Source organism: Triturus cristatus, chromosome 9 (assembly GCF_964204655.1).
Source record: "Triturus cristatus chromosome 9, aTriCri1.1, whole genome shotgun sequence".
Classification (NCBI taxonomy): Eukaryota; Metazoa; Chordata; class Amphibia; order Caudata; family Salamandridae; genus Triturus; species Triturus cristatus.
The window spans coordinates 76,754,089-76,781,415 of record NC_140592.1 but is presented as its reverse complement, the minus strand read 5'-3'; the positions used below and the strand labels follow the sequence as shown (position 1 = coordinate 76,781,415).

The 27,327-nt window shown below is 46.1% G+C and overlaps 1 long non-coding RNA gene across 1 annotated transcript; it reads right to left on the bottom strand.

Annotated features, from left to right (window-relative positions):
- Positions 1–2,352: 2,352 nt before the first annotated feature.
- LOC146797430 (uncharacterized) lies at positions 2,353–24,145 on the bottom strand. Its single transcript, XR_014968989.1, has 3 exons — positions 24,100–24,145; positions 2,508–2,605; positions 2,353–2,401 (listed from the first exon to the last, which is right to left on the bottom strand). It is a non-coding gene; the product is annotated as an uncharacterized LOC146797430 (long non-coding RNA).
- Positions 24,146–27,327: the final 3,182 nt, after the last annotated feature.

Here is a 27,327-nt window from a genome sequence, read left to right as displayed (position 1 = left end):
GAACCATCCCCTAAGGCACTGGTGCATGTGTCGGACTAGCTTTGTACCCAAGAGTATGGGAAACCCTTCAGCATTGCAAACTGGTCCTTTTGTACCAACACATTTCTCCATAGACACAGAATGGTGGAAACCCTTTGATTCATGAAGCCCACAGTTTTGAATTAAACTATGCTAAGTCCGAACTGGTGAAGCAAAAAATATACATGGAGTGAAAAAGGTGCCCTTGGCCTCAGCAGGAATGTGTCCACTGTAGGTCAATACTGGGAGAGTGCCTCATGCAGCAGCTTACCATCACCCAGAGTAAGTCCCTGGGTGGAAACTACCACAGCGGGGTGAGGGATACATGGCTTCAGAGCGGCAGCTGCTGGGTTTCCCCGCTGTCACTCAGGGCTAACGGAGTGACTGTAAAGAAAGTAATTCTAAGCTGCTTGGGTTCAGCCTGAATAGAGGTTTCATGAAGCTAAACGTCACCACAAATGAAGTCAGAAATCCTCAGCAGCCCTTGGGAAGGGCTTAGATTCATGATATTGCATTATATCACCAGCGAAGTGTAAAGCTTTGTTTGGCTATAATTATGTGGATATATTTTGAATGGGCTTTAGTTGTGATGTGGGCCAAAAAGACACATTGCTATATCTGTTACTACTATGAATATGCTACTTGATTTGAAGATGAGACACATCTTTTTAATGTCTACAAAGAGGGGGAGCTAAGGGCTTTTTATAACAGGTCCAGCATACATGCCCAGCGATGCATAGATACAAAAAGAGTATGCAGTTCCAGACAAGAAAGGACAGGTTGTGTAAACGAATAATTGTTTGTTTAATATCTGGAAAGAGGAGGGAATTAATCTTTTCGGAATTAGGACCCTCACACAGCCAGCTATGTGTCATGCTTCATCATTGGGTCTGCTCCTCGTCGGGTCGGCACTGCAGTACCCGACGGGCACCCATGAAAGGACTCTTTAGCGGAGATCTTTTATTCCTTGCCGTAAGGTGCAGTGCGTGTGAGTGTAGATGTAAAGGAAGGCGAGTTTAAAATAGGAGGTAGGGGTCCAATCAGAATAATTTTAATGAGAGTGGCTCCTCTCCTAATTAAAAATAAGTGTGGCGCGCCCCTGAAATAGAGTTACAGGGTACCGCGTGCAAAGGTCAACATGTTTCTTGCTCTACTGTCTATTGGACGGCAATTCTTCAGGAACAGTATCAATTTATTCTACACTACCAATAGTGGTCAAATAGTGGAAGTGAGAGACCACATATAGCACCCTAGAAAGTGGTATCTGTCACTCTAGAAGGACAACCTGTGAAATAAAATTAAAAGAGAGTAACAGCATCAATAATGGCACTCATCATATGGTTAAAAACGCTCGTGTAGAACTCAACCGGTGACGAAGGCATGCTTCATGTTGAAGTGCTGTGACAAACGTGTGGCGATGGTGTAAAATACATCAAGTGGCAGCAAATTTTGTTAACTCACTCCATTAGGGTCAAAATTTCTTGTCTACGTGTTCCAGCTGGTGATCACACTGTAAGGATTAGTGCCCTGTAAATGCGAAGGGCAGGGTAATTAAATGAAACAATATACAGTGAAATAGGCAGTTTGGGAAAACAACAGCTGCACTACCCTCCTATACACAAGGTGTGAGTAAATTTCTAGATTCAGGTTGCCCACCTCTCTGGTCCACTGCCTTAGGACCATACACATTTAGCACATATAGATAACACGCAGAGAGACAACACTCCAAAATGCAAAGACAGTACACTAGACATTTAAGTCCAAGTTTTTTCATTGATACATGATATGTTCTTTAATGTCGCAAGATGATCATTTACAGCAGCAGCAATACAGCCAACGCGTTTTGCCGGACAACGGGCTTCCTCAGGGCTGTGAAAAGCAACATGAATATATCAAAAAATATCTCATAATGCCATGTGACATAGATATTTAGACAAAATTACCAAACACAACAAAATGTAATTGTCATTTATAATTAATAGACAATTAAGTCTAACTTCTACTGTAGATGACAGCAGAGAAAAAAGAAGAAAGAGAAGGAAAAACCAATGAAGACCCAAATGAGAAAATTAATTCAAAAAATAGGAGAAAACAAAATTAAAACCACCAAGTGAAAACTTAAAAAGGAACCAGATAAAGCCCGATGTATAAACCAAAAATTCAAAGAGATTGGTTGCCAGAAAGACAATACAAAATGAATTTGAATAATTAAAAACATCTCACCACACCTACACATGTTCTGACGCAATTAACGTACAGACAAACTAGGATGTGAATCCATAAAACCCAAAAGAAAACATAACCACATGGAAGTCTCACCAAAATTAGAAAATAGTCCAATCTTGTGCAAATCACTGAAGTGCCACGATCGCTATTTGATTTGCTAAGAAAATATATAAGTAATAATACATGTATCATATCCATGATATGACCTTATTTCCATGAACACAAACACCAACTCATCATAGTAAAGAGTAATTCAGCAATACCTTCGCAATCATACGACAGTTCTTCTTTAATTTCCAATATTACAAGAGAAGGAATTCTTCAGTTAATCCCAATTTTGAGGTAAGTGTTCCACAAAAAGCTGTAATAAACAAACTAATGAATACCTCTGAATTGCAATGCGAATACAAAATTAACTAAAGGTGTATAATCGTATTGTCCACCTGCATTTACCTGTGACCTTATTTAGTCCACAAATCGCGTTTTAGAATGCAAATGTTTAGAACACTCACGAACATTCACTACGATTGGTGAATTTTCTGAGCACTATGAATTTTTAAAAAAAATTATTTATTAATTCATTGTAGTATGTCACTAACCCAATATGTATCTAAACAATGTTAGTTATATCCATATACCCTTAAATCTACACTACAATCTATAAACCCATCAATATCTCAGCTATATTCTGATAATACAGTATGGCAGAAACAACATGGTGTTTAACTCTTAAATCCAAGAGTAAAAAGCTACACATCCTAAGCAGATATGATAAGAAAACAAACAAACATGCTATTAGACGCAATGTAAATAGCATCATGTTGATAATGCTTCAACAGACAGTGAGCCAAACAAACGCTGATTATTACTAAAAGAGCACACGACAATATTAAATGTCGACCAAACAGAAAAAACGGGACGGGGGGAGGGGGGACGTGCTTCCTACATATGTAGATGTCTAAACGGAATACCAACATGTGAACCAAGATCATAGTGTTAGACCATTTCGACTACATTCGAGCCGAACAACCGTCAGAAAACAGTAAGCCAAGCAAACGCTGATTGTTATTAAAAGAGCACACAATATTAGAGCCAAACGAGCGGAACAAGTGGGGGGGGGGGCGTGCTTCATACGTATATAGAAGTTTAAAAAGGATGCCAGCATGGCGGGCTGTGATAGTAGCGCTGAATCATTTTAGCTCCATTCCAGCCGAACACCCGTCTCAAAAAATACTTACTTAAAAGTTACTCCATAACTGACGCCGAGCCCCTCATCCCTCGACCCGCTGACAGCCTTCAAACATGAAGCGGAAACGAGTCTAAATCCACGTGACTTATTATAAAGCAATCTAATTGGACGTCCATCCTCACTTCCCCCGCTCACGTGCTGTTCGTCAAAACAACTAGTGCGTGTCTTGGCTGATCCGATACACGTTACGGGCTCGATGTGTTTCAACAAAACTTTATAGATCAAACATAGTCATAACTTGAAACACCGTGTTATGTGTATAAAAAAGATACCAATAGACATTATTCCTATTTTAAAGAATTATGTGTACAGCAGTCAATATATTTTTCAGGAATAATGTCTTTCATAAAAACGGTAAAGTTTTAGCCATTGTATCATCACACACGTATGTTTTAACCAAAAATACTGAATGGAAGCACCAAAAACGTGTGTGTGTATGTACCACAACCACAATTTGAGGCGGATATACTGCGCAACCAATCTTTCTACCAAATTTAAAAGCCATTTCATATGAAAGAAAAAAGAATAATAAAAATATATATATATAGTGTCACCTAAGTGAAAACGAATTAGAAAAATGTTTCATTATTAGAAATATTCCTAAAACCAGCATATTAACAATGATTGAGAGTCAACGTGTAACATGTCATTTTCGTCCATATATCGATCAAGACAGTCATTAACAGTAATCCATATGTGCTTTCATTGTATATGAATGAGATTAAGCCCCTCATTGTGAGTCCATTGATCACACTTATATTATTACATACATAACGTGATCATGACAATACATAATGGTGATACATTAAGCATATATACATTTATCATAACTTTTTAAGAATGTTCCTAAGAAAAAAGTGAACGAAGGCAGAACAGAAATATCGAATCAGTAAAATATCAGTAGACTCAACCCTATAAACAGATTGTATTATATAAGGGGAAAAGTAAATCAATAATTATCCAAAAAAATGATATCATTGTACATTTCTTCACAGTACACGATGTGAGGAGAAATCAGGAATACTCATTACAATAAATAATGCATCTCATTATCGGAATTTAAGCCTGATGTAATCTCTCTTAATTTACAAATCCAAAATGCCTCAAGTTGTCTAAGACGCAACTCCCTGTTTCCTCCTCGTCTATCAGGAAGACCTTGATCAATTGCATGAAATTTAAATTTGGATTTGGGTATATCAGACTTACAGTCATGGACTCCAAGTGCGCTTGTGCCATCATTGTTAGAGCATGCTCTTCGATGCTCTTGAATTCGTACCCATAGTTGTCTCACTGTACTTCCAACATATATTTTTGAACAATTGCAAATAATCACATAGATCACATATGTTGATTGACAGTTCAAGAAATGTTTAATCTCATATAAGTATTGATTGTTATATGAGAAACGAGTGGTCTTGTTCAAACCCATCTGACATACATTACAGTTTCCACACACAAAAAAACCTTTAGGACGTTTAAGCCACATTTCAGTGATGTTCGGTCTTATTGCCGTGTAACTGGGACATAAAGCTTCTCTTAAAGTTCCTGATCTTTTGTATGTAATAGAAGGTTTATCCTGTAAGAATGAGCCAACACCGGGTGTACCTATTAAGATATTCCAATGTTTGTGTAATATCTTGTACACATTCTGATTTAACTGTGAATGTGTGGTGATAAAGGCCAGGCGCTCCTGTTTAGGAGGTATTCCTCTTACTTTGGATTTTAGAAAATCAGCCCTCTTTACATGTTTAGCTTTTTCTAGTGCCAAATTTACGACTTGATCTTTATATCCCCTATTTTTAAGACGTTGTAGGGTTGCCTGAGCGTGTCTTTCAAAGTGTGTGTCGTTTCTGCAATTACGACGAACACAAATCAATTCTCCATAAGGAATTGCACGTGCAAGATGTTACACAAACATTGGAAGACTTAATAGGTACACCCCCGGTGTTGGATCACTCTTACATGATAAACCTTCTATTGTATGTACACATTAAAGGTTAGATGAAAAATCTTTTTTTCAGTACCTGGAAGGGTAGAGAGGTTACAGAGTTAGAGTAACTCCTCCTATTTATAGTCAATTAATCACTTAAATTACTCTAACAAATCAACCATGGTTGATATGGGTGCACTTCAGTGGGGAGAGATGTGAAGGATTTAGATAAGGTAAATACTTCTATCTTCACCGTAAGGTGAGCAAGGAAAGTCTTCCTTTTTGTTTATTTACCCTCACACACCCTAGTGGTGTCATGCTTCATCATCGGGTCACCCCGACGCCTAAAAGTCGGGGTGGGCTCAACCACAGTGTTGGGAGCTCTTGTTAGAAGTTTTTGACCTGGGGGGCTGAATAAGTTAAAATACCTCAGATAGATCCCCGGTATCCCTTTATTCTTGGGTCTATCTGGGTAACTAAAAAACAAATATTGGGTCTTATTGGGAGTCTTATGGTCCTAAGACCCTAGTGCCAACATGTTTCAGTCCTATAGTGGCCGTAAAGGTCCTGGACTTTCTTCAGGGCAAGGTTGGGCCTCCCTAGGAGACAGGAAAGGTGGGAGTTCCCTATCCTGTACGTGGTGCAAGGGCAGAGTAGCTGCTCCTTGTTTAAGTCATTGATTATTTATCAATAATGTGTTAAACTCCATCTGTAAAGAGAAGAACAAACAACGAAGAAAAACAGAACAAAAACAAAACAACATACATTTGTATGGTAATGTCATAGTATTTCTGTAATACTGTATCCCACATTGCGTGCTGTGGAAGTGATTAAAGAACCACACGTGCCAAATTGTGTCTATGACATAGTGGTTATCAATTTCTTCCAAACATGTGCCACTCACGTCCATATCTTCACATAAAACTATTACGTGATAGATGATTGGTGGGGTGGCAATTGCACTCAAAAGACTGACAGAATTTCCTGTCAGTAAGTCTATATATTCACTAGTAACACACTCCATGCCTCACACTCGCTCCACACTCATAACGTGTTTGTGAAAATAACGGTAATCTTAGTCATGTTCATATATCATTAACCCTCCTCATCAAGGTTTGTGCATTAAAATTCAACGAAAATTCCCTTACCCAATTCTTGAATGGTTTCTGTATCTCAGGGGACCGTAAAGCTCTAGGGGTAGCTCTATAGTCAAACCCTAAAGTTATGACCCCAGGAGGTCAAGGGAAATGTGGGTAAACAGGGTAAGTGGTTTTTACCAAAAGACGCGTATCTTCAACCACGTATTCCCCAACTGGAGGAACACGGAATGAGAACGATGGCAATGGATCTCAAAAATGCCTATCCGTCACTTACTTCGTCAAGAGTCCTGCCCCGTGTGCACACCTACTTGGCTTCGGTTCCCGGCTTTTGCGATAGTAATACGAAGGAGCCGTGTTTTTGTACCTTCATGTTGTCAGAGGCACTGATTGGTAGGCGGCAGTCGGCGCGGTCAGAATGACGTTATGGCGCATATGACGTAAAAGGAATCATGGGAGTTGTAGTATCTCATGATATTAGTGAGACACAACGGAAAATAAGTGTATACCTTCCGACAATTTGTCATAGTCTCTTAAAGAGCAGGACAAAAGGTTAAAATAACGCGTAACACTCAAGCGTTAGATTCAATCTATTGTGCTTAAAGAGTGAGTTATCGGAGGCACAGTGTTTTTTTATTTATTTTATTTATTGCGCTTCTCCGACAGATGACTACGTAATTTTAAACGCAACTGTTTATTTCATTACAACATTCACAGATTCGAACTTTTGAAGAATGAATCGGTACTAATGGTAATTAGTCGGCTCACACTATACGTGAACCTAAGTAGATGTATCGAACCGGGACTCTTGCTAATATTATGTTACAAGGATTGTGGGAATTGTAGTTATCCAATTTTGGAACTATTGTACTGTATGAGTAAGTTGTGGGAGGCAAAGTGTGTTTTTATTATAATGCTTCTCCGACAGATGACAATGTTATTTTGAGCACAACTGTTTATTTCATTGGAACACACGCAGGTTCGAAATTTTGAAAATGAGGCTATAATAGTGGTACTTTGTAGGTTCACACTGTAGGTGAACCTAAGTAGATGTATTGAACCGGGACTATTATTAATTTTATGTTCCAAGGATTGTGGGAATTGTAATTACCCAATTTTTGAAAGATCTTTTGATACACCAAGTTCATTGATATTTATTATCACTCCTCACTTGTCCCATAGGGATAGCCCTTAGGGGAGTGTTGTAGCAACTGTTTGGATCGTAGTTCTCAATGGCAGTTATTTTCCTCATATCGGGACTGACACGACGCCATAGGATATACGGTGGTCGTATTCATATTCCCTTCATACAGGACAGATGGTTAAGCCAGAAAAAGGGGGTGTATTCTAGTACTGCTATTTTGGAAGTGAATCAACACTAGTATGGCCATCCTGTTTAAGGTGCCTAAATTGGATAAATAATTTTAGGGGGCATCTTAACACACAGACATAGGGCCTAGTCGTAATTGGACCCATTATCTTCATCTATTTAGTTGATTCCAAGGAATGTAGTCATTTAGGCCCCTTTCATGAGTTTTTAAACGGTGAACCCAACGTTGTTCACGCTCCAGAAGTTTGCGTTGAAGGTTATTTACATGTTTGATTTTTTCTATAATGGTCCACCTGATCTCTGTGTCCTTGTGTTTTTTTTCATTGTAGTGTGCAGTCAGTTTCGTTGCTGTTATTGCACGTCTTATTGTACTCCTGTGTTCACTGATGCGCACTTTTACTTTTCGACTTGTCATTCCAATATACATTAGGTCGCATGGGCACTTGATCATATAGACCACTGCTTCAGAGTTACAATTAGTATGTGATCTCTGTTCCCATGGAGAGTTTAATCCTAATTCTATTGTTTTGGTATGTTCAGTAAATGGACATGCTACACATGAGCCACATGGGTAGTGTCCAGTCACCTGAGGCGTTCTCCAAAGAGTTAGTTGATTGGTAGTTTTTGGTGTGTATGTGTCAGTATGTACCGGTACATCTCTCAGACTTGTGTTCTTTTTGAATGAGAACATGGGTTTCTCAAAAGATATTGTATTAGAGGTCAAAATGGACCACTTTTTGTTTATTATCTTCTTTAGGTCATTGGAAGATGTATTATATGTTGTAACACATATCAATTGGTCAGAGTGTTTTTTTACATGTGTCTCCAACAGGGCCTCTCTTGGTGTATTACGGGCTCACTTGTTTGCTCTATCTATGATCTTAATCGGGTACTTTTTTTGTTTGAGTTTGTTAGTGAGGATAGCTGCTTCCTTTTTGTATGTATCAAGATCCGAACAGTTTCTCCGAACCCTTAAAAACTGACCTACAGGTAGATTTTCCCTAAGCGAGCGTGGATGTGCGCTATCAAACCTAAGTAGGCTGTTCTTATCTGTAGCTTTAGTAAACAGAGAGTTCTTAAGAGTACCTTCACTAGCTGTGAAGATTACATCTAGAAAGGATATTCTTTCTTTGTTCATTGTCATTGTGAAGTGGAGGTGGGGATTCAAACTGTTGATCCATGTCTTAAAGGTTTCCAGACCAGCCGTATCTCCTTCCCAGATCAGAAAAACGTCATCAATGTATCTATACCAACATCGTATGTTGGCAGAGAAAGGATTCTGTGTCCATATGTGTTGATCTTCAAAGTGTCCAACATATAGACAGGCCAAGCTCGGGGCGAATGTACTGCCCATCGATGTGCCGTGGGTTTGAAGATATATCTGGTTTTCAAACTTAAAGAAGTTCTCAGTGAGTGCCAGATGGATAAGGGTGGTGATCCATTCAATTGGTGCCGCCCATGGCCATTCTTCTTGTTTGAGGATCTCTTCAACTACCCTAATACTCTCAGCTTGAGGAATGTTTGTATATAGCGCCTCAACGTCGAGGCTTACAAGTATGTTCTTATCTGGATTATATTGTATTTTATCCAGTCGGTTGAATAGATGTTTGGTATCCTGTACATAGGATTTGATCTTAGTTACAAGGGGTCGTAGGAACCAATCTGTGTATTTGGATAGAGGTTCAAGGATGGACCCTATCCCAGAGACAATTGGTCTGCCTGGCGGTGGTATTTTCCCTTTATGTATTTTCGGGATAGTATAGAATAAGGGTATTCTTGGATCCTCCTGATTCAAGAAGTCATGTTCCTTCTTGGTAATCCACTCTTTGTCTAAAGCATTTGCTGTCAGCGTAGAGATAGTCGTTTTTATCCGTTGTGTGGGATCTCTATTGATCTTTTTATAGTACCTAGTATCTGCTAGTAAATTCATACATGCAGTCCTATAGGCACTAGTGCTTTGGATAACCGTGGCTCCACATTTGTCCGCCGGTTTTATAATTATATCCGTCCTGGATTGAAGGGTGGTCAAGGCCTCTCGTTCTCTCTTGCTCAGGTTGTTGAATGTATTTTTCCTGGTTTGGAGTAGTTCTACCTCCTTCGTCACAGCTTCTTCAAAGGCGAGTACCTCCGGGGGCATCATGTTGGTTGGGGGATAAAAAGTAGATTTGCACCTTAAATCCGTATGGGTTTTGTCCTCCTGTGGGTCCTCTTTGTCCCTAAAAAATGTTTTTAGGCGGATCTTCCGGAAGAAGTCTCCCAATTCACAACGTAAACGGAATTTGTCCAAGTTTGATGTAGGTACAAATCCTAGGCCCTTTTCTAGTACTGTTTCTTCATCTGTAGTGAGGGTGATATCTGTCAGATTTACCACTAGTCTCTCATGTTGCTCGTTCCTGGTTGTTGGTCCCTGGTGTTGCTCCGTGTGTTCATGGAGCTCCGATCTTCCTCCCACTGGACTCTTTTGTTCCCTCTTCTTCCACGTCTGCCTCTCCTGCCGCCCTGTCCTAAAAAACGTTGGTTGAAGTCGGGTTGATAGTAAGGACCCATAGGGAATTGGGCAGGGCCATGGAATGGGATTGGTCCAAAAGGGGCGGGCCAGGGGTACATCTGCTGGTTTCCATATCTTTGATTATAGTTGCCTCTTCGTGGTCTTCTGCCCCTGCCTCGCCAGCTTTTATTTGATCCATCACTAGACCAGTTGTCGTAATCAGAGTCCGATGATACCGTCTGTTCACTATATATAGATCCTGAGTCCGAATTCTCTTGACCTTTATAGTCGTCTCGGATATAAGGGTATACCTTTTCGTGACTGAACTTTTTTAGGTCTTTTTGTAGTTTATTGATTTTGCTTTGCATGAGATAATCTTTATGTTCACTTATCTCTTTATTCACTTCCTCAAGTTTTTTCTTGTATAAGGATAGTTTTATCTCAGTCATCAGTGAATCCTCACTTATTTTGATTTTGATCAATAGAGCATCTGCTAGGCGTTTGGCTGTATTAATAATTAAAATAAGCCAATCGCGTGAGCATCTCCACGCGATTAGAGACCATTCCTTCTTAAACTGAGGGTCTTCAAGAAAGATCCTTGGTGCATTAGTAACGAGTAATCCCGTCGGTGCTGTATTTCCTCTGAGGTACTCTGTCATAATGGCTCCATGTAACAAAATTTTCATTTGGTTACGCTTTAATTCTTTTAGCTCATCCCAATTCTGGGCCTGGGAGAGGTTCTGACTGATGTTCGTGTCTGGTAGTAGTGAAGGTCCTGCTAAGATGGCAGATGCTATGTCATCTGAATAGCCAATACCCAACTGTTCTGCCATATTTGTACGGATAGGTGAACTACTCTATCCTTGTTATTTCGTTGAAAGAAAGGAGGGAGTCTTGTTGTTACTTGTTGGGAGCGTGAAATGAGTGTTAATGCAAATGAGGGATATCAGAAAAATAGATAGTGAGTTGTATTACAGATAGTCTCTGTTAATAAACCCTACAGCTGTGCGCTGCGCTAATCATATGTACACATTAAAGGTTAGATGAAAAAAGCTTTTTTTCAATACCTGGAAGGGTAGAGAGGTTACAGAGTTAGAGTAACTCCTCCTATTTATAGTCAATTAATCACTTAAATTACTCTAACAAATCAACCATGGTTGATATGGGTGCACTTCAGTGGGGAGAGATGTGAAGGATTTAGATAAGGTAAATACTTCTATCTTCACCGTAAGGTGAGCAAGGAAAGTCTTCCTTTTTGTTTATTTACCCTCACACACCCTAGTGGTGTCATGCTTCATCATCGGGTCACCCCGACGCCTAAAAGTCGGGGTGGGCTCAACCACAGTGTTGGGAGCTCTTGTTAGAAGTTTTTGACCTGGGGGGCTGAATAAGTTAAAATACCTCAGATAGATCCCCGGTATCCCTTTATTCTTGGGTCTATCTGGGTAACTAAAAAACAAATATTGGGTATTATTGGGAGTCTTATGGTCCTAAGACCCTAGTGCCAACATGTTTCAGTCCTATAGTGGCCGTAAAGGTCCTGAACTTTCTTCAGGGCAAGGTTGGGCCTCCCTAGGAGACAGGAAAGGTGGGAGTTCCCTATCCTGTACGTGGTGCAAGGGCAGAGTAGCTGCTCCTTGTTTAAGTCATTGATTATTTATCAATAATGTGTTAAACTCCATCTGTAAAGAGAAGAACAAACAACGAAGAAAAACAGAACAAAAACAGAACAACATACATTTGTACGGTAATGTCATAGTATTTCTGTAATACTGTATCCCACATTGCGTGCTGTGGAAGTGATTAAAGAACCACACGTGCCAAATTGTGTCTATGACATAGTGGTTATCAATTTCTTCCAAACATGTGCCACTCACGTCCATATCTTCACATAAAACTATTACGTGATAGATGATTGGTGGGGTGGCAATTGCACTCAAAAGACTGACAAAATTTCCTGTCAGTAAGTCTATATATTCACTAGTAACACACTCCATGCCTCACACTCGCTCCACACTCATACCGTGTTTGTGAAAATAACGGTAATCTTAGTCATGTTCATATATCATTAACCCTCCTCATCAAGGTTTGTGCATTAAAATTCAACGAAAATTCCCTTACCCAATTCTTGAATGGTTTCTGTATCTCAGGGGACCGTAAAGCATCTAGGGGTAGCTCTATAGTCAAACCCTAAAGTTATGACCCCAGGAGGTTAAGGGAAATGTGGGTAAACAGGGTAAGTGGTTTTTACCAAAAGACGCGTATCTTCACCCACGTATTCCCCAACTGGAGGAACACGGAATGAGAACGATGGCAATGGATCTCAAAAATGCCTATCCGTCACTTACTTCGTCAAGAGTCCTGCCCCGTGTGCACACCTACTTGGCTTCGGTTCCCGGCTTTTGCGATAGTAATACGAAGGAGCCGTGTTTTTGTACCTTCATGTTGTCAGAGGCACTGATTGGTAGGCGGCAGTCGGCGCGGTCAGAATGACGTTATGGCGCATATGACGTAAAAGGAATCATGGGAGTTGTAGTATCTCATGATATTAGTGAGACACAACGGAAAATAAGTGTATACCTTCCGACAATTTGTCATAGTCTCTTAAAGAGCAGGACAAAAGGTTAAAATAACGCGTAACACTCAAGCGTTCTATTGTGCCACCGGCGGTGATATTTTGGAACCCCATGTCATGGCGGTAGTGCGCCTTATAACTGCAGAGTTGCTTTTACCACAGAGAGCACGCTTACGAGGCTCTTTGACAGCCCTTCCCGGTGCACCTTTCTGTGTGCTGATCCGGACTGCACTGTTGCACGCCACACTGACATGCGTGAGCCTTTCTTGATACAGCCCCACCCTGTACAGCGTACTACGGGACGCAATACTTACTCGGACACCTCGGATTGATGGTGCCCCCTGAATCTCGGGCCATTGTGACAGGTGGGGCGACTATGTTTTCCCTGCCTTTACGTTTGTGTTGTGTTTCATTTAATTACCCTTCCCTTCGCATTTACAGGGTACTAATCCTTACAGTGCCATCACCTGCTGGAACAAATAGATGAGAAATGTTGACCCTAATTTTAAAATTTTTTCCAATTTTTTTTATAGAGTTTTAAATAGCGCGGACTTGACCCGAATCGGGTATCAGAGCACCTTACATAGCACCAGCTGCGTTACATTGGGACACATTCATTTTTGTTAGGCACGGGAGATTAAGTGATTTGCCCAGAATCACAGGATGTTCAGCGTCATTGCCGAGACTCGAACCCTGTCCTTCAGATTCAAGGTCGACCACCCTATAACACTATTTCAGGGGCGTGCCACACTTATTTATAATTAGGAGAGGAGCCACACTCATTAAAATTGTTCTGATTGAACCCCCACCTCCTATTTTAACCTCATCTTCCTTGACATCTACACTCACTAGGCCCCTCACACGCACTGCACCTTATGGCAAGGAATAAAAGATCTCTGCTAAAGAGCCCCTTCATAGGTGCACGTTGGGTACGGCAGTGTCGACCCAACGAGGAGCAGATCCAATGATGAAGCATGACACCTAGCTGGCTGGGTGTGTGAGGGTCCTAATTCTGAAAAGAGGAATTCCCTCCTCTTTCTAGATATTAAACAAACAATTATTCGTTTACACAACCTGTCATTTCTTGTCAGGAACTGCATACTCTTTTTGTATTTACACATCTTTTTATTGCCAGTTAGGAGTACCTGAGGATTACGCACCGCAAAAGGTTGTTTATTGGTAACTATACTGTGCACTCTTGCTGGTGCATTGTTTGTTTCAACGTTCTTGAAACGTGTGCACAATGTTTTAGACATTTCCTGTTACATCAACTTTGTATTTATAATATGTGTAGTTTTAATATATTGCACTATGTGTTTGAATGTATTCTTAATGTGTAATAAACCAATATTTAAAGCAAAGCAAGTGTGGGTAATTACCCCTCAGCATCACTAGAGTCCCTTTTCTTCAAATCAGAACCCTAAACTCGTGTGGTCAATTATCTCTCAATAATACCCACTCTAAAAGTCTGTAATGCTATATTAAGCACAGCGAAAGGCACAGGTATTACGCACTGTGAAAACAATAAATAACATTAAAACATTACAAAAAATGTGTGCAGGTTTCTCACAGATTAAGATGCTCCATCCCAAATCATTACCTAAGTGAGAATATATTGTAAAAAGAACTGAAACATAACTTCTATATAGACCTTACTTGCTGTACGTCTCTTGAGGCAGAGGGGCATAACAAGTCCCTATCACCACAGAAACGTCACTTTTAATAACTTTCTTCTGGCGATAAACCCTTCACCTTATTCACAAAGCAGCATAACGCCGCCCTGTAAATAAGGCCCCCTTTCACACTATACTTTAATGTGAAAGGAGTGGGTAATGGGTATTGTGGTGGGCGTTCACCCATTGATTTTTACAAGGGTGGTGTAGATATGAGGCAGCGCAAAAATAAAGACCAGGAAAAACCTGGTCTTAACATGGCGCAACAAGGAGAAATGCTTTATTTCTCCTCGTATTTTCTGTTTCTATGTGTGCTGGATTGTGCACCACACATAATACAGCACAAATAGAAACTGCAAATTGCCATGAATGATTGTTTATGTGCATGAAGGTGTCCCTTCCTGCATATAAACAATCATTTTAAAAAAATGACAATGCACAATGCAGCACACATAGAAGTTACAAATCGCCTTTCTGGATTGTTTATGTGCAGGAAGGGACACCTTCCTGCACATAAACAATAATTCCCTTAACACAGGCACCCTTGCACTGTGGTGCAAGGGTGCCTGTGTTGGTGCGAGGCAGCTGCAATTTGCGCCAGCGCAGGCAGAAATGCAGGGGTGGGATGCATTATTGTAAATACGGCTCATCCCTGCATTTCTAAAATAACCAAGCACGGCGTTAGCAATTTTGGAGCTAACCTGCGCCGCACCACTTTCTTATACATATTCCCCAGAGTTAAAACTGTTTCTACTTCATAAAGAAGTAGATTAATAAACCATTAAATAATTCTTAATAGGATGTTCAACTAGCCGATCTAAATTCAAAATCGCAGTTAATTTTATTGTCATTTTAAAATTAACTTCACTGATCCACTCACCATGGGATACTGGCTTTGGGAAGATGTCTGGGGGGGGAAATACATTTCTTTCAAATATTCAATACAGTGAAAAATTGTTGTAAACAGTTGTAAATCCTAATTCCAAACAATTAAAATGAGCTGGAGAAGCATTTGTGAATCTTAGGGGATTATATCAGAGATAAATGAAGAACCCTACTCAGTGTAGTCTGGTCACAATTCCCCTAATGGCAGACTCTTAAAAGAAAAATGAGTTACAAAAGTTTGTATAGGACTGGAGAGGCAGCTGTAGTCTCAAGCCATTAAAAGAGGAGTAGGTGGTCGGTTCGCAGCTGATGTAAGTGGTGGGGAAATAAATGGAACACGTTTAAGGGAAAGAATATTGAAATTACCTCGAAAGGCGTTTAATAGGATACACTGCTGCATTTAATGAACAATACAAACTGAGAATTGGGTAAAGATTTAACTTCACCATCGGTGTCGAACAAAGTTTGGATCATGACTCTTGGTAAAGTCAGGGAAAGACTTAGACCTCCATCAAGTTGTTTCGATGTGAAAGTGAAGTGAACCATGGCCGCTACTCCAAGCAGGATTTCCAATCATAAGATGTCCCAATGAAGGGCCAACCTGCACCACGATGGGCCGTATAGGACATGTTATAACGCACGTGTTTACAAAGCATACCATTACAACGTAAGTCATTAAGACAACTTGCGGTGGGGGGGGCTCTAGTGTATGGGATAGTATAATTTACTATTCCAACTCCAGTCTGTGCAACAGTAGGGAAGGTGTTGGATTTTAAATCCAACACCTTCTGCCCCCTACAGCAAGTCATTGTACCGACTTGTGTTGTAATGGTACGGGATATAACAACACGGTCATTGTAATGACTGTGTTGTAATGGCATGCGTTGTGTTGACTTCATTGTAAATTATGTTTACCCTATGGGCCATATGTACAAAGGTTACAGCTATGAAATCTTAGGTACTAATGACTATTCGCAAGTTGTGATTTCTTATTTGTAATTCACTAAAATGGATCCATCAAAAGTGGCCGCACTTTGCAAACTGACTTCTACCAAATGCATTGGTATTTCGAAATTGACCTGTTGCCTAATAGATCAGTTGACAAGATACAGAATCGCAGTGGGTCGCAATCTGAATATGAAAAGTTATACAAACATTTTTAGGCGTAGGCAATGTTGCCAAGGATCACTGGCTACTCCTAAGAAACGCTTTTGTCAACATTTACAAAGACAAAAATGTTTGCGAAATAGATTACCACCTCCTTTGAGTTGGTAGTAAAATACTAAAGTTTTGAGACCAGATTTCGATCACAAATCAATAATTCATTCAAAAAAGAATCAGCATTTGGATGGGACGCCCTTAACACGCCACTTACAAGTAGTGATTCCTAATGGATTGCGAAAGCCACTTAATGATTCGGAAAACCTTTTACGAATTGGTAAATCGGTTTAATGCATTTAAAAAGGGGGTTTTGATGTTCACAAACCATCTGATTTAACGAATCAGAGGGCTTGCAACCATCTAAACACTTACATATGAGGTCCTAAATTATACGCATTAACTGGAATCATCGTGTCACTGTCTCTATAGGGCATGACTAAGCTACAGGAACACAATGGTGGTAGTATATAGTGTCTTGGTAGTGTGAGGATACAGAGGACAGTTCCACTGGTGAGGAGACAGGGAATCCAAGGGTGCAGGGGGGGCAGTGCGCAGCAGAGGCATATATGTGCTTCTCCAGTGGCAGGAGGCGGGGGGGGGGGGGCAATGACTGCAAATGTACAATGCAGGGACATGCAGGGGAATGCCCTAGTAATAGGGGACAGTGCACAATGGTGGTAGTATATAGTGTCTTGGTAGTGTGAGGATACAGAGGACAGTTCCACTGGTGAGGAGACAGGGAATCCAAGGGTGCAGGGGGGGGGGGGGGGGGCAGTGCGCAGCAGAGGCATATATGTGCTTCTCCAGTGGCAGGAGGCGGGGGGCAATGACTGCAAATGTACAATGCAGGGACATGCAGGGGAATGCCCTAGTAATAGGGGACAGTGCAGGGTAAGGTGAGACTCGGTACTGTGAGGGCTCCACGCAGGGAGGGACAGGGAAGTTCTGCAGAGTGGCACTGCCTACCCCCTGCTTTTTGCACCCTTCCGCAGCAGCAGGAATTCTCTCTCACTGCAGAAAAGGGCAAAAGAGTTGCCTCTCTTCCCTTTCAGAACTTTTCAAGGTTCACGCCCCGCAGGGCCATCCAACTTTCCACTTCTCTGATAAAGACACAGCACTATGTGAACGATGTGCAGTGCAGACAAACTACGTCACAACCTAGCCTCATACACAGACCGAGCAGCCGTGGATAGGGAGTAAGTGGACAAACGCACCCAGGAGCCATTCTGAGAGCTGATACCTGCAGCCCTTAATGGCGGGTTGGATGCATGTTTTGTCAGAAGTATGAGGTTTTAAGGGTGTGAAAAACAAGGGATGGGGGAGAGTTGTAAGATGTTTTTTCTTCTGTAGCCTCCACAGAGCAGACACAATTGGAGCACGTGCACCAAAGTACTCACACCTACATCCTTGCAGATGAAAAGGAGCTCTCCAGAATTGAAACAGGTTAGATTAGATTAGATTAAAATACTTATAAAGCGCATGGCTGCCTCGGCGAAGAGGCCTCCCAGCGCTGAAAGCCAGACTAGACCTAAACAGGTCACATACAAAACCTTATATATTGACACAAAAAGCTTTTTGGGCTATAGGTGATCGAGACGGCATGAAATTGTGCCAACATGTACTATATTTGAGTGTGTGCATAATAGATAATAATTTGTATTGCAATAACAGTTTAATATTCAATCTTAAACATTGGGAGGACCATAAATGAAAAGAGTCAGAAATTGCCAGCTCAATGGCACCTACTAGCCTCCCGAAGATGAAAGGTTGAGCCATCTCTACTGAGATCTGAACCTACTAGCCTCCCGAAGATGAAAGGTTGAGCCATCTCTACTGAGATCTGAACCTACTGTCTGCAAGCTGCGCCAGAGTTGTGCAGAAGATGCAGTATCACCCGCCTGCTGCTGTAGGGTGGCATCATCCTCGTGCACAAACAGTCAGTCTAGGAAGGTGCCGCTACCCGGTAAAACAGTTATCTCATTACTCAAAGGATCTTTTTTAATCTTTTAAACTTTTCAACTGTATGAATTTGATTATGTATTTTTAAAAATACCCACTGTGGTGTTGGGGTGGCAGATAAGGGGGTGGTGAGGCCTAGGTGGGGGCAGGACACAGAAGGACACAACAGCAGGGGTTACTGGAGTGGGCCGAAGACCTCGAGCGGTCTCGCGCCCTTTTATTTATACCGTAGGGCGTGCCCGCCCTCCGGGTGCGTGGATGCGTGAGTAGCGTGCTGTAACGGGCCGGGTGGCTCCGTTACCACATCCCTCCAATCTTTCAGATACAGAGATCATTTATCGCCAAACCATTCAGTTCTTGTGCACACCACGCAAAGTCTCTCAGTCTCTTACTTGGGGCCGGGTTTGGCCGAAGTCCATATGGTCGGCTCCGGGGAGCGTCTCCTCGGCCTGTACCTCCTGCCCCACAGACACTGGGCACCGCTGTCTCGGCAGAGGGCCCGCTTTCTCGATCGCCCGCCCCGGGCAGTGGGGTTGCGCTCTGCGATGGGCTCGCCGGCGTTCCTGGTGAGCCGCACCCCTCCGGGGCTTCCAACTCTTCCTCCTCCGGGTCGGTCTCGGGGACGCCAGATGTTATTCGTTTGAACCAAGACGCATTTCGCGTTACTGTCCGTGTCCCTCTCCTGGCGGACACCATGGTGCCCCGCACTCCGGTCACTTCCCACACCTCCGGTTCAAACGGGGTACGATACTTCCAGTTCGGGTATCGGTCCTTCAGGATGACCCCGTCCCCCACCTGGAGACTCCTCCCCCGGGCTCTCCTCTTCAGACTGGCTTTCTCGTTGGAGGTCCGCCTCCTCCCTTGCGCCGCCTCTTGGTCTAGCGGCGTGGGCAGCCACACATGACTCGCCGGGATATTGTCCCTGGGGGCCTTCTTGAACAGAAGGTGCGCTGGCGCACACCTGGTGGTACAGTGGGGGGTCCGCCGGTAGGCACTTAGGAACTGTGAGAGGCACTGATCCGCATCTTCTCCTTGCTCGACTCCAATTCTCAGCGCCCGGTTCATCGTGCGCATGAAACGCTCCACCTCCCCATTCGCCTGGGGCCACTGCGGGGTAATCTTCCTGTGTCTGACTCCCCGAGCCGCAAGGTATTCCTGGAACTCTCGCCCTTGGAACGGGGGCCCGTTGTCCGATCGGACTTCCTCCGGCAGGCCCATCATGGCAAATATGCGATCAAGCGCCGCTCGCACCTGGCTGAACGCCGTAGACGACACTACTTCCACCACCGGGAACTTGGAGTGTGAGTCCACCACCACTAAGGTGTGTCGCCCATCCGGGAACGACCCAAAGTCTATGCTCAGCTTGGACCAGGGTTCCAGACAGGGCTCCTCCGTGATCACTGGGTGAGGCGTCGGCTCCCCCCCCGTGATGTTGCACGAGTGACAGCTGCGGATGGCTTCCTCAACCAGCGCGTCCATCCGCGGGAACCACACCTTGCTCCGCAGCCTTGCCTTGGTCTTGGAGATGCCTTGATGCCCTTGGTGTGCCAACCTGACCACCTCTCCTTGGAGACTCATCGGGATGACGATGGTTGCTCCTCGCAGGACCACGCCGTGCGGCCCCTCGCTGAGTTCACTCCTCGCGTTCCACACCTGCTGTCGATACACTTTCTCCTCTTCGGTGAGGGCCTGCACTCCATCCAGGAAGTTCCGCCAGTGGTGGGTCGCCAGCGTGCGCTTCACCTTCACGAGGCAGTCGTCCAGTTCCGTGGCTTTGCCGATGTCTTCCAACGTGAGTGCCACCGGGCATGCAGCTTGCGACACTAGTCGGACGAACTCCTCCGTTTCCGCCTCATCCGCCTGATCAGGGCGCACCGGCTCCGGGTGGCGGGACAGGAAGTCCGCTGGGTTGCTGGCTCCGGGTCGGAACACGACCTCAAATCGGTACGCTTGTAGCTGGACTGCCCATCTCTCAATCCTCGGGGGCCCTAGCCTCGCCGTGCCAGCGAAAAGCGGAACCAGGGGCTTGTGGTCGGTGACCACCCGGAAGTCGTGCCCATACAGGTAGAGATGGAAGTGTTGGCAGGCCCACTTGATGGCCAGCGCCTCCCGCTCGATCTGCGCGTACCTCATCTCCGTAGCCGTCAGAGCCCTGCTGGCATACGCGGTCGGGACCCATTCTTTCGCCTCCGTCTCCTGCATCAGGACCGCGCCCAGCCCCACGGGGCTCGCGTCCACCACTACCTCTGTCCGCCGGTGGGGCCTGAAGTACGCCATCACCTTGTCATCGATCAGCGCGTCCTTGACCGCTTGGAACGCCATATCTTCCTTGGCCGTCCAGGCCCACGGGTGACCACTCTTTGTGAGAAGCCGGAGCGGCTCCGACAGGGACGCCAGATTGGGAATGAACCGCCCGCAGTAGGTTGCCATCCCCAGGAAACTCCTGACCTCGGTGGCCGATGTGGGCCTCGGAGCAGCGCGGATCGCTACCGCTTTCTTCGGATCCACCCTCAGGCCGTCCCTCGAGAAGATGTAACCGAAGAATTCGACCGACTCCTGGTAGAAGGAGCACTTGGCCTCGTGCAGGGTGAGTCCACTGTCCGCTAGCCGCTGTAGCGTGTCACGCAGATGCCGATGGTGTTCTTCCAGAGTTCGCGAGAACACCAGAATGTCGTCACTTAGGTTGATGACTCCCTGGAGACCCGAGAGAGTCTCCCGTATGGCGTTTTGGAAAACTTCGGCCGCTGACGAGATCCCGAAGCTCAGCCGCTTATACCTCCGCAGGCCAACGTGGGTGGAGAAGGTGGTTATGTTGCGGCTGTCGGGGTGGAGTTCAAGCTGGTGGTACCCCGCGTTGAGGTCCAATTTCGTGAACCACTGCGCGCCGTTGAGGTCGGCCACAATGTCGTCCATGGTGGGCGTGAGGTGTCTTTCGCGCTTGACCGCCTTGTTTGGGAGGCGCATGTCTACGCACAGTCGGATGGCGCCGGGCTGCTTGGGTTTGGGCGCCACGACCAGGGGGGACACCCACGGGGTCGGACCCGATACCTTCTCAATCACCCCTTGTTTGGGAGGCGCATGTCTACGCACAGTCGGATGGCGCCGGGCTGCTTGGGTTTGGGCGCCACGACCAGGGGGGACACCCACGGGGTCGGACCCGATACCTTCTCAATCACCCCCAAGTCTTCCAATTTTTGCAACTCCTCTTCTACCTGTGGTCGCAGGAGGAATGGTATTCTCCGGTGACGCAGCGCCATGGGCCGGACCGTCGGGTCCACGTGTAGTCTGAACTGCTTTCCGCGTAGGCATCCTAGACCTTGAAACAGCATCGGAAAGTCCTTCAGTATCTCCCTTGCATGCAGCTCGTGCACCTGATTTGCGAAGAATACCAGCGCCAGATCTTCGGCGGTGTGGCAGCTCAGCAGGGTGCCCCTCTTACCTTCCGCCACGTGGAAGGTCGTGGCCAACTTCCGGCCTTCGCTGACGACTTCAACATCAATCACCCCTCGCAGGGACAGTGGCCGGTCACTGTCGTACGTGTAGATGAGGGCTTTGGAGGGTCTCAGGGGTGGCCGTGGCGACAACCTTTCATACTGGCAGCTGTCCATGACGTTCACCGACGCCCCCGTGTCGATGAGAGCACTCACCGGGGACCCGGCCACCAGGATGTCACACATGGGCGGCGGTCTTCTCTTCGTGCCTTCCCGGCCTACAAACGACACGAAGAACACTTCCTCTTCTTCTTCCCCATCTCCCTCGAACTGTGGCGTGGAGTTTTCGCGCAGGGCGGCGGATTCTTCCACCGTCAGTTGGTGTACGCGCGCCGGAGCCCCACGTGGGCCGGAAGCGCCTCCGCGCCCCCTGCGGCTGCTCCTGCAGACCTTCGCAAAGTGGTTCGCTCGGCCGCACTTCAGACATGTTTGTCCCATGGCGACGCACCGGCCGCCGGGTGGGTGACCTAGGCCGCAGTTGCCACATGTGCTGCCCTGCGGAGCCCTTGCGGCTCCTCGCTGATTGGTCGGTCGCTTCTGCAGCGCGTCCACTCTCTCTTCCTTGATCGCTGGCGGCTTCTGGGCAGCCGCAGGCCGGTTGAGGGCCGCCTCCATTGCATCCGCTCGAGCATTGGACAGCTCGTGAGACCGGCCTAGGACCAGGATGTTGTCGAGGGAGATGCCTGGCTCCCGCAGGATGAGACGCCGCAGCGGGACCGATCTGCACCCTTGAATGAGCTGGGCCCGGATCTCCGCCCTTTGGTCTGGCAGCTCACAGGACAGGGAGAGTTTCCGCAGGCGTGCATAGAAGACGTCAATGCTTTCATTTTCTTCCTGTCGCGCCTGGCGCAGCTTAAACCACTCGAAATCGGGGTTCGTTTGGGGATCAAAGTGGCGGTTCAGGGCCCTTATGGCGCCCGCATAGTCGTCGTCGTTCCCCCTGTCCGGTAGAGTTTCGAAAAGGTCATACAGTTCTTCGCCCCCGTAGCACATGAGGAGAGATCTCTTGACCGTGTTGTCCGTCTCCCGCACTCCGACAAAGTAGTGCTCCAGCCGTCCGATCCACGAGCGCCACCGCACCGCCGCCGTGGAGGGGTCTGACAGTTCGCTGAACGGCGGCAGCGGGGCCACCGCCCCGTGTCCAGGCGCGGCGGCCGCGGGCTGCGCGGCGACCGCGGGCAGCGCGGCTGCCTGCTGAGGCGGTTGCGCCGTGCCACTACCACTGGCGGCAGGGCCCGACATGTTCGGCACCTCTCACTGCGCCCGTTCTCCAACCGTGGCTGCTTGGCTGGTATCCAGGCGAGACCTACTTTCCCTCTGCTGGTGCTGCGCGTGGGCGAGACCTGTGCTGCTGAAAGTGTTGCCCGTAGGCGAGACCTGCTGGAGCTGCGCGTGGGCGAGACCTGCTGATGGTGCTGCTCATACGCGTAGGCGAGACCTGCTTCCCCCACCGATCTGTGTTCTTCCTTTTTTTTTTTTTTTGTGTGTGACTGCTTTATTGTCCGTTTACTTCCCTCAGGCACTGCTGAGGACGCCCCCTGCAGCAACCGGCTGTCGGGGCCTTTACCGGCAGAATCCAGGCCAGCCAAAGCCCCCAGACGCCCAGGCAGCTCACGAGGGTCGATGTTCCCCTCCGACGGAGCTCACCTGCCAAGGACCGGCTTCGAGTCTTCCAGCGCGAGGACGCGCGCGCGGCGAGGTCCTCCCTGTTCCGCCTCTGCGGAGAGCGCCGGGCACCCCCAGGCAAGTGCGATGAGCGCCGGAGAGGCGAGGCGCGGGTAGGCTCCGCCCTCGTCGCCAATGTGGTGTTGGGGTGGCAGATAAGGGGGTGGTGAGGCCTAGGTGGGGGCAGGACACAGAAGGACACAACAGCAGGGGTTACTGGAGTGGGCCGAAGACCTCGAGCGGTCTCGCGCCCTTTTATTTATACCGTAGGGCGTGCCCGCCCTCCGGGTGCGTGGATGCGTGAGTAGCGTGCTGTAACGGGCCGGGTGGCTCCGTTACCACACCCACGTACCAAACTTCTTGCCGTCTCAGGCTCCCCAGCTGCTTCCTGCTTCCTGGTTTCTCTCCTCTGGGGCAACCAATCACGAAGGGCGATGGGAGGAGCTTAGGCAGTCACCTGGCATAAATGCCGGCTGCAGCGTGGGAGCACAGCGGACGCATGCAGTGGGCGCGCCAAAGGCAAGCCCGTCTGCTCCGGTCCAAGCCCATCTGAGCCCAGGGCCAGTTACCATGCCCAACCCCTCACGTACTCCTCCCAAGAACTAAGACAGCTTCACTCTACCTTATACACACTTAACCCTGCCACCAGCGCAAGCCTGAACCATAACACAATCCTACTGCTACGGAAACCGTTCCCTAAGGTTACTCAGCCTATACACCACACCATCCGGCAACAGCAAAAACACAGGTGCTCCGCACTATCAATTTATTATTTAAATACATGCTCCTTAGTCAGGCGCCAGCTCGACATCTTCACACTTCTAGACTCAGAAAAGCCTAACATCCTTCTGCTTACCGAAACCTGGCTCACCCACGAATCTTCACCCGGCATCTTAGTGGCGCTACCTAACGAGTATTACATCCTTCAAACTAACCGACCGCCAGGCAAAATGGGCATTGGAGTAGCGGCCACCATCTGCCAGGATCTTAAATTCACTGCTCTTACCCCACTCTGCCTCCCCACAGTAGATAATGCTGTCATCAAACTAGAATCCAACTCCGCCCTGCTCATATGTGTTCTACTCTACAGACCCCCGCAGCACATGCCCCTATTTCCTCATTCATTGGGCGAACAAGTTGCCAATTTGGTAACTAATCACACTAGAATCTTTCCGGTAGGTTACTTCAACTACTGGGCCAACGACACACAAGGAGGGCCGCAATCTGCCGAGCTGACTGAATTATTAATTTGAATTTTGCTCAACAGGTATCCTCAGCCACACATACTAAGGGGCACATTCTGGACCAAATCTGGACCATCAACCTGGTAGTGTCCGCACTCTCAATATCACTGTGTATATGGTCAGACCATTACCTGATAAAATTCACCTTACGGAACACTACCACGGGTAAAAACCCCATTAAACGGTGGGGGGGATTGGCGAGAAAATGGAACATCATTGATAAAAAGGATTTCTGCACCACACTGGCCAACACAGTCCCAAACTCCATATCTGATGTTAAACTCCAGGAGGAAACTATTTCAGCTTGGCTACTAGCGGCCAGCAACAAACATGCCCCACTCAAAAAAAGAAGACTGACTCGCCGCTTTGAGGCTCAGAGATGGTTCTCCCCTGAATTAAAATTACAAAAACTTGCCCTCCGCCAACTGGAAAGGAAGTGGAGACAGAACTACTCACTAAAAGAAAAACTCACCTACCTAACGGCCATAAGGGAATATAAAAAGGTTATCTCAATGGCTAAAGCTGCACACTTCTCCTCTAGAATCCTAACCTCTAATAATCGATCTAAGGAAATCTTTACAATTGTAGATGAATTGTCCAACCCAGACAGAGTCCTAAATAGACCCATACCCTCTCAAGCCCTCTGCGACTCCTTGAATAACTTTTTTATTGAAAAAATCTCCTCCATTAAAGCCAGTATCCCCACAAACACATCTCAGGAAACATCCCCTCCTATGCCTGGGAACTCCTACTCCTTTGAATCTTTTCTGGCCATCGACACCCAGACCTTCCACAACCTTCTGTCCAAAGTCAAATCTGGATCCCCCATGGACTGCTGTCCTCCACACATCCTAAACGATGTCCTCACTGCCCTCCCGGGTCCAGACCTCGCTCTCCTCGCTGTGCCCTTAAAGCCTTCAAAGAGGCAATTGTGGTTCCCCTCTTGAAGAAACCTGTGGCTGACCCCCAGATGTTGTCGAATTACCGCCCTAACTCCTTGCTCCCGTACCTGGCTAAGGTGCTGGAGGCCCATGTGGCGAAATGTCTGTCCAATTTTATGGAACAAACCAATTTCCGTGACCCACACCAAGCTGGATTCCATCCTGCCCACTCTACGGAGACGGTAATACTGTCTGTATTGGACTCCCTACGAGAGAAGGCCGACAGTGGTACTCCTCAGGCCCTGGTGTTGTTAGATCTCTCGGCTGCCTTTAACACGGTCGATCATGGTATCTTGGAGGACTGTGTCAGGGAGGCAGGCATCCAGGCTCAGCCCTCAGCTGGATCAACTCCTTTCTGGAATATCCCTCCCAGGCAGTCTGTATAGCCCAGTTCACGGCTCCCAAATTCACAACCACGTGTGGGGTGCCACAGGGCTCCTCGCTCTCCCCTCACTTGTTCAACCTTTACCTTCTCCCATTGATAAGGTCCCTGAATGAAAGGAAAGTGGCCACCTTTAACTATGCCAATGACCTATAATTATTGTTCACGATCAACAACTCTCTCCAATCAGTCTCTGACTTTCAGTCTACCATGCTGTTTATACGTCACTGGATGGACTGCAATCACTTAAAACTAAACCCAGGCAAGACTGAACTAGTCCTGCCGGGTGGTAGTCACAACTTCTGGGGCCCATACTATTGGCCAAAAGAACTAGGACTCCCCCCAACCCCCTCCTCTTCAGCCAAAAGCCTTGGTGTCACAATAAACAATGAGCTATCTCTAAAGACACATGTAGGCTCTGTGATTTCCACCTGTTTCTTCCAGCTGCATAACAATATAGGCTATTCAACCAAGCAGCTTTGATACAGGTCTTGAACCAGCCATGGTTCTATTACACCTAGACTACGCCAACGCAGCCTATCTCGGTATGCCACTCTTTCTTACAAAACGGTTACAGATGGTACAGAATCAAGCGGCCAGACTGATTTACCAACAAACTAGGTGGCAACATTCCTCCCCCTCCTGAGGAAGCCGCACTGGCTCCCTATTCCTGAACGCTGCGCATTCAAAGTTGGCTGTCTGGTGTTTAAATCCCTGCATGGCCGGAGCTCTAAATTCATAGACAGTCTTATATCATGGTGCACCCCTTCAAGCAACCTCCGCTCGGCTCACCTACAACTTCTGGCAATCCCTACCTTCAAGCTGAAGCGACAAGGGGGATGCAGGTTTGCAACTCTGGCTCCCAGACTATGGAATTCCATTCCCCTGGAAATCAGGACAAGTACTGATTTATTGAGATTCAGAAAATCCCTCAAAACATGGCTGTACATCCAGGCCTTCGAGAAAACTGCCACCAGGCTCGGCATTTCCTAGAATCATCGCCATGAAACCAA